The 8159-nt window shown below is 27.6% G+C and overlaps 1 pseudogene; it reads left to right on the forward strand.

Annotated features, from left to right (window-relative positions):
• Positions 1–8159, forward strand: part of LOC111618284 — a 41516-nt pseudogene that overhangs the window by 20037 nt on the left and 13320 nt on the right.

Here is an 8159-nt window from a genome sequence, read left to right on the forward strand (position 1 = left end):
TAAGTTAATATATAATTATATATACAGTACCTAATTTAGTCCTAATTTACATATAATTATATGTACAGTACCTAATTTATATATAATTTATATATAATACTGTACAGATGATAGTAAACTCAATTTACCCGCCTAAACTCGCCATAGCGTGGCGCTGGACAGCGGAAAGTAGTTCGGCTGCTCGTCCGCAATGACGAGTTGGCGATGACGTTTTACACGTCCCTTTTAGCATCTTTATATAAATATTGTTGCAATTTTTTTGCTGCGTTATAGGAATCTACGTTATAGGAACTCACGTTATAGGGGGGTCTACTGTATATATTTAGTTATCAGCAAAATTTGAAAAGGTTATTTTATTATATTTTTCAGAAAATTATTTTCTATGAATCGTAGGTGATTTGGAACAATTATCTGAATTTTTGCTAAAGTAGTTACATTTATACTAATAGTGTAAGAATAATAATAATTGAAAAAGCAAACTGCATTTGTTTAATCTTCTAGTGTTTTAAAGCAATTTAAGATTGGTATAAGAGAACATTAAATTTATTTGTTTCTTTAATATTAATATTTTTATAATTATAAAATATACAGTTTTCAAGAAGCAAAAAATATATTTGAAAAATTTAAATCGAAAATTACATATGAAAATACATAATTAAATTATTATACAACAAAATTATATATATTGCTTCTTTGTATGTCAGTTATATTTGAAAGATAAAAAAATAAGCTTTAATAATTTAGATGAAACTCAATAAGTATTTTTACATTTAATAAACCATTTAATAATTCCTTTAATAATCACAAATTTAGAAAATTTATTTAAAAATTTTCAAATGAAACAATACATTAAAAATGTCTTCATCTTGTCATTTCTACACACCTCCAGAAATAAGTCTCATAGCTGTGTCAATCTTTTTAACAGGCTTCTCATCCATCTCAATATGTAAAACATTAAAATCTTCCCTTGACAACAGTGTAATTAAAAAATATATTTTATAAAATGGATGAGAAGCTTCTAAAAGGAGGTCATCTCTGCTGTGAGATTGTTATTTACTGAAGTATGTAGAAAGGGTAAGGTGTAGTCATTTTTAATGTGTTGTCTCATTTGAAAATTTTTTAATAAATTTTTATAAGTTTGTACAGTCGACCCCCCTATAATTACGGTCCCTATAATTACGATTCCTATAAAACTACGAAAAAATATACGTATTTTGGAAATGTTGAGTCGCATTAGTGTAGAATCGATTAATTTTATGGAAGAAAACCTTTCAATCAGCCGTAGTCCGTAAACTTGACATGTGTCGGGCTGTGATTGGAACGACTTGTAAGAAATCAGATTCCTAATAAATTGGAACGTATCTATATCTTATAGGGGGGTTGACTGTACTTACTGTCTTGGCCATTTTATCAAATCATTTAATAATTATTCATTAGATTTATCTTAAAATAATAAAATTAAGTCTAGAGTGATGACAACATAACACGCACAATTTTCTTACTAAAAAATTTTAACATTATTTTCACAAAAGTATTTTGTTTTTAATAAATCATTTTGAATTCTTATGTATGTATGTACGTATGTTTAATAAAACATCATTATTAATACTCATTTGATTTTTTTTCAGCTTATTTGTAATTTATTCTTATTTTGTATTAGATCATATAAATTTGAGAATGGTAAACAATTAAAAAAGATTGGAAATATCTGATTTAAATTATTATATAATAAATAATGTGCATATTAATATGTGACGTTACTAACTGAAACAGTAAAGAAATTTATTTAATCTCATTTATTTCAGGCTGCTATTGATTGTGTTGTAAATGCACCTCAATCTGGTGAACCATCTTTTGATGTGTTTAATAAAGTAAGATATCATTTGATATTTTTAGAAAAATTATATATAAAAATATTTTATGATTTATGAGATTATTAATTTTTCAAAGTTTAGATATATTAATGGGAAAATAAATAAAACAAAAATTAAGACAGTTAATAGGTATTAATTTAAGATTATTACTCATTGCCATGCTCTGACTAAAATATAAATGAAAGTGTTGTGTTATAATGAAAATGTTTGACTAATGTATAAATTTTTTCTTCTTTATTATTAAACTAGCTTACCTGTCACGCATTGCTGCGATCTCAGAAGAAACGAAATTCAAGCAAACTTATTATAATAAAATTCAATTTACATTTTATCATTTTTATTGAAACTTATTATTATTATTCATTTTCATCGGGAAAACATTTCAAAGTGTCGTTTCAATTCTATTTATTTATTGGAGTGTTTGTGGATACACGATATTTTTTGTTTTTCCGTCTGGTGCGTACACGAATAAATCGGAAGGTTTTTCGACGCGTGAGCCGGCCACATACAGTTGTCCATGCGAGAAGCACGGATTCTCCAAATTTAGCCCACACACTCGCTGCGATTGTCAGAAGTGCGATATTCCCCATTTTTATATATATTTTTTAATCCTTTATAATTTTAATTATTTAATTGCTCCTTCCTCTCTTCCTTGGCATGTTGTGAAATTTCTGATAGTTGGATAATAAACTGCTTTAATGTAATTTGTCTTTTTAAATTATTTTGAGTTGATATTAAAATTTGGAAAAGGGGATCCCTAGATCAGTAAAATAGGCAAATTTCCACCTACAACTTCAGTTGTTGTTCGGGATACAGTTAAGGTTTTAACAAAGTTCGAGTGAATACATAATTAGCAAAATATAGTTGAAATAAAGTGATTAAACAAAAATTATTACAAATATTGCAAATAACAGTTCACAAATGCATATATAGAGATATTTTTCGGAGGGGGGAAATGGTCTTCACAATTTGAAATCGATCCAACACACAGTGAAATGCTCATATACACACGCGCCATCTATTGTAGGATAAATGTACTATGCCAGAAACCTTTACGGGAGTATATTAAACAACTTCCCAAAGTTTCACGGCAATCGGATAAACAGTGTGGTAATGCATGAAGGACATACAGACAGACAGACATCAATTTATCTATATATATAAAAATGAATGTATGTAGTAAATGAGAATAATCATACATGCTGATCAAATAATTTTAAAATGTTGCAATGTTTGCAAGAGAGAATTTTTTAACTTTAGGAAATGACTCCAGTTCTAAAATTTTGGAAGAATTATTGTTTGATAAAAGTTTACCTATATATTTTAGTAGGGGCAGATCCAAGGAATGTGGAGGGTATTATTAAGAAAGTATACAATATCAGGGATGTAATTAAGAAAGACATTTTGCTTTTCTGTGACATGATTTTTCTGATAAAATAATTGTATATGTTTGCAAACAAATTTAGTCAATTATACTACCCCTGATCTCCATCTGATCTCTGCTTCCAGACTAATTAATTAACTAATTTTGACATATCAACTGCCAAATAATATTTGGCTATATTCTGGCAATAATAATATAGCCCAATATTATCTAGTAGTTGGTATGGCTTTATAGTAATGAATCAGGTTTCGGAAAATATTTATAACTATTAGGTTGTTCAGAAAGTAAGTTTGTTTTTTTTTTTTTACCACTAGATGGATTTGTCATATTTTCCCGTCATTTTCATTCTAAACTGTATTATCATTATATATTTTGACAGCTAGCACTTCAAGGCTTATTTGTAAAAAATTTTGTTTGATTTTGTGCAATTGTTTATTTTTTGTGTCCCATCAAATATGGAAGATCGAAAGCAGCATTTTCGACATATTTTGCTTTTGTTACCGAAAAGGTAAGAACACTGTTCAAGCGAGAAAAAAATTGTGTGACGTGTATGGAGAAGATGTATTGACAGAATGACAGTGCCAAAACTGGTTTACAAAATTTCATTCTGACAATTTCAATATTGAAGATGCACCACGTTCTGGATGGCCAGTTGAAGCCAATGAAAACAAAATAAAGGTATTGATTGAAGCAAACTGCCGAATAACAACACATGAAATCAGTAAGAGATTAAATTTGTCAAATTGAACTGTTTATGATTACTTGAAACAAATTGGTTTAGTTTCAAAGCTCGACATATGGGTTCCACATGTTCTTAAGGAGAGATGCTCTCTTTGGTGGGATTTTAAGGAAATGTTTTTTGGAGCTTTTACCAGACAATTTAACAATTGATTCAAAATTGTACTGCCATTGAGTAATATCATCAAACAGAAAAGGTGGCCAGAATTGATCAACTAAACAGGTGTAGTGTTTTACCACGATAATGTCAAATTTCACACAAGTTTGGTAACGTGTCAGAAACTGTTATAACTTAGATGGGACGTGCTATCACACCAACCATATTCGCCAGATCGAGCACACTCAGATTATTACTTGTTCCAGCCTATACAAATTTTTTTTAACTGTAAGACATTTACTTGAAATGACAATGTCAAAAATCACTTGGATCAGTTTTTGTAAGCAACAATCAAAACTTTTATAAACATGGAATCATGCTACTACCAGAAACGATGATAACAAGTATTTGACCAAAATGGTCAATGTATAATTCAATAAAATATGTTATTTATTATAAAAATATTGTGTTTTTTTCCAAGGAAAAAAATGAACTTACTTTCCGAACAACCCAATATTTAGATATAACCATATCAGTCAGTCATATTATGAATGACTGATATGGTTATATTTAAATTAGTTAATTAATTAGTCCTGAGCCGTGTTCAGTAATGCAGAATTCTTGCTAAGTCTAGTTATGCTGCGATATTGAACTTGTTTCTAACTACTGCTTGACTCCTCCCATTGCTAGAATTCTAGCTAGTTCAGTCGCTTCTTTTATCTATGCTAACTTCTACTAGTGATGTCATTGTTTTTTTCTCTCTTCATATGATTTACAAGATGACTGCTCGTGTTGGACTAAATGTATTTTTTTATATAACAATCACAAAGTTATTCTCTCGTTCTAAATCATTAACTCATTCTAAAATGACTTCAAAATGTAAAATTATCATACATCGGTATAACAGATTCCGAATACATTTTAACAGAAGATAATGGTCCATTATGTTGATTACAATTAATAATTACTTCATTAATTTCATCACAATCTGACGCAGTTTCCATTTGAATAATTATATTGGTTACTTCATCCTTTTCGACCAGTTTGTTTGCAATAATAATTTTTAACTTTGTCCACCATTTTGCCCAGTTGTCTGTCTAACTAAGAATAATTGTTCAATGATGCTCAGAACATTCTTAGCTCCACTCACTAAGCCACTCAGAATTCTAATTTAGGTGTTCTGTGTTACACAGCCCAGGTAGTATAACTAGCAATACATAGGAGTTGTGAGTTCAAGTCCCACTCTTGGGCAGTCTTTTCTTTCAGATTATTCTAAAATAATTATAAATAAATAAATTTTATTAAATTTAACAAGAGAGGATGGTCTATCCACCTTCTTCTTGCCAAATTTCTTAGTACAGAAGTCTTGATAGTTTGAGTTGATCAGGAATGAGACAACCTTGAACTATTGAAATCTTGTAGTATATGGAATATACAATGAAAAACAGTGATAAGTAAAGGTGTTAAATAATATTGTGTTAATTTCACAATGTAATAAAATGAAAGCTGATGTTAAACCTTTCAGTGTGCTTACAATTTCAGTGTATAGTATCTCATCATATATTTGATTTTAATTACCCAAATATGTTATTCTTACATGTTCTGGTTGAGTACATTTACTTGACTTAAGAGTAGTAGTGCTTTAAACTATCAAGACTATGTAATTATATATCCTTAGCAGCTCAATAAAAGAATCCTGCTATTTGTTTGATATTTGATGTAATTATTGGGTTGATTGTATTTATTATATAAATATATCATTGAATTTTTTCTCATTATGAAAGGATTGATTTTTTTTCTGTGGTATAAGAAATAGAAACTAATAATAATTTTTTTACTGTTGTTTTTTGATAATTTAAATAACTTTTAAGCAGATAATAATATATAAAGTTTTTAATTTTTGGAGTAAAATGTCAATTTATATTAAAATGCTGGTAAAATTCTGCATTTTATTTTTTTCTTCATTTTATTATAAAATGATTTTATTTAATTCTTATTTTAATAATAATAATAATAATAATAATAATACGGTTCATGNCTGATTTACAGGCCATCCTCAGATTGAGAATGAAATTGGAACTAAAACATTCCATTAATAAAATACAAAATTCAAATTAAATAACCAATGGAATAGCATAAAAATAAAATTAAAAATTAAATATCAACGGAATAACATGAAAATAAAAATAAATGTACATAGAAGTATTAAGAAATACAATTACTAACCAATGATATAACACCTGTAACATAACTAGTTAGAATAGTAATTTTATTAGAGGTGTTTTGTTATTGGTTAGTAATTGTATTTCTTAATACTTCTATGTACATATATTTTTATTTTCATGTTATTCCATTGATATTTAATTTTTAATTTTATTTTTATGCTATTCCATTGGTTATTTAATTTGAATTTTGTATTTTATTAATGGAATGTTTTAGTTCCAATTTCATTCTCAATCTGAGGATGGCCTGTAAATCAGGCTGAAAACGTTTGTTTTTGAAATAAATATATTTCTCAGCAAGGATAAGGTGTTATTTATCTGTTTGGTGATTTGCTGGGTACTATTTGATATAGATGGGTTCCTTTTCTAACCACTTACTCTTGTTTTGATTAAAATATTTTGTTTCCAAAGCATAAAGCAATAAATTGTTTTAAATGTAATAAAAATATACATCATATTTAATTTTAGTTTATAACTGTGTATTATCTTTAATTCATAAAAGTATGACAAGAAAATAACAGTACTTTGTTTATTTTAAATTGTACTGTATGCAAACATGCTTACTAATTATATAATATCATCTTTCAGGATCTGTCTTCTCAGAAAATACTATGAAAGAAATTATTAAATTTGCATATGATGAAAAGTTATTTATTATGGCTGATGAAGTAAGATTAAAAATAAATTTGTCATATTTTTAATAACATAAAAACTAAATTGCATATAATTTAGATTTAAAAATTTCTAATTCAATGCATATTTCTTCTATTACTAACTTAAAATTTCAAACTAAAGTTAGATATAGACTTTTTTTGAGATTGAATACAATACTAAGATAATATAGAGTTTTTGTATGAAATTATATGTGATTAAATTTATATTGGAAATGTTCTACGTAATATGGATGCTGCATAATACAGATGTGTACACATTGGAAATGTTATTTATAGTAGTAATATTTTAAGATTATTTTGATATGCACTATAAATTATGTTTTATACTTTTTTAATTAGTTATTAGTCTTAATATAGCCTGATAGATAATCTGGCAAAGTTGTTGGATATACTTTGGATATAGTCATGCCATACTCACTGAAATGAAAAAAAAGTGTGTTAATTAAATTAATTGAGTTTTAAATAAATATTGTCTAAAAATTTGAACAGATAAATAATGTTACAAAGTCAACACACCTTAATACTGAGAAAGCACATTTATTCAGATAAACAAACATTTTCAACCAATTTCATGGGCCATCATCAGGTTAAAGATGTTCAAATCAATGGCTTTTCGAACACGTTCAAATTTAAATTATATTAGAACATATGTTGAAATAAAATTAAGTAAACAAGCATAACGAAATTAATACAATAAATAAGAAAAACAAAATAATATATAAATGAATACGAAATACAGTAATTCCCCACAATACAATATGTAAACATTTTTTATATAGTAACTCGGGTTTTTATTGAGCCTGGTGGATGTATCATCTTATGAGTTCTTTGTGATTATATATTTCCATGCCGATGGTAAAATGGTTGCATCTTTATAGTTTAAACATTTATCATTTAAGCTAGATCTGTAGATCTCACACTTCTCTGTTGTGGATGCAAGTGTAGGCGAGTGCACCTTTGCAATGATTCTGGCCTCTTCCCATTTAACTATGGATCCATCCGTCTGCGCTATTTTTTATAACGCTGTTGTATATCAGCTCTTTGCTACGTCATACTTATGTTCTTTTGCTACATCATACGTGAGATCTACAGATCTAGTGCTTGTGTAGACTTAGCAAAAGTAATAATAGGTAGGTTACCATAAAATTGCAATAGCCAAAGATCACTAGC

The sequence above is a fragment of the Centruroides sculpturatus genome, unplaced genomic scaffold (assembly GCF_000671375.1).
Source record: "Centruroides sculpturatus isolate CEXI.00-Female unplaced genomic scaffold, Cexi_2.0 scaffold83, whole genome shotgun sequence".
NCBI classification, from domain to species: domain Eukaryota; kingdom Metazoa; phylum Arthropoda; class Arachnida; order Scorpiones; family Buthidae; genus Centruroides; species Centruroides sculpturatus.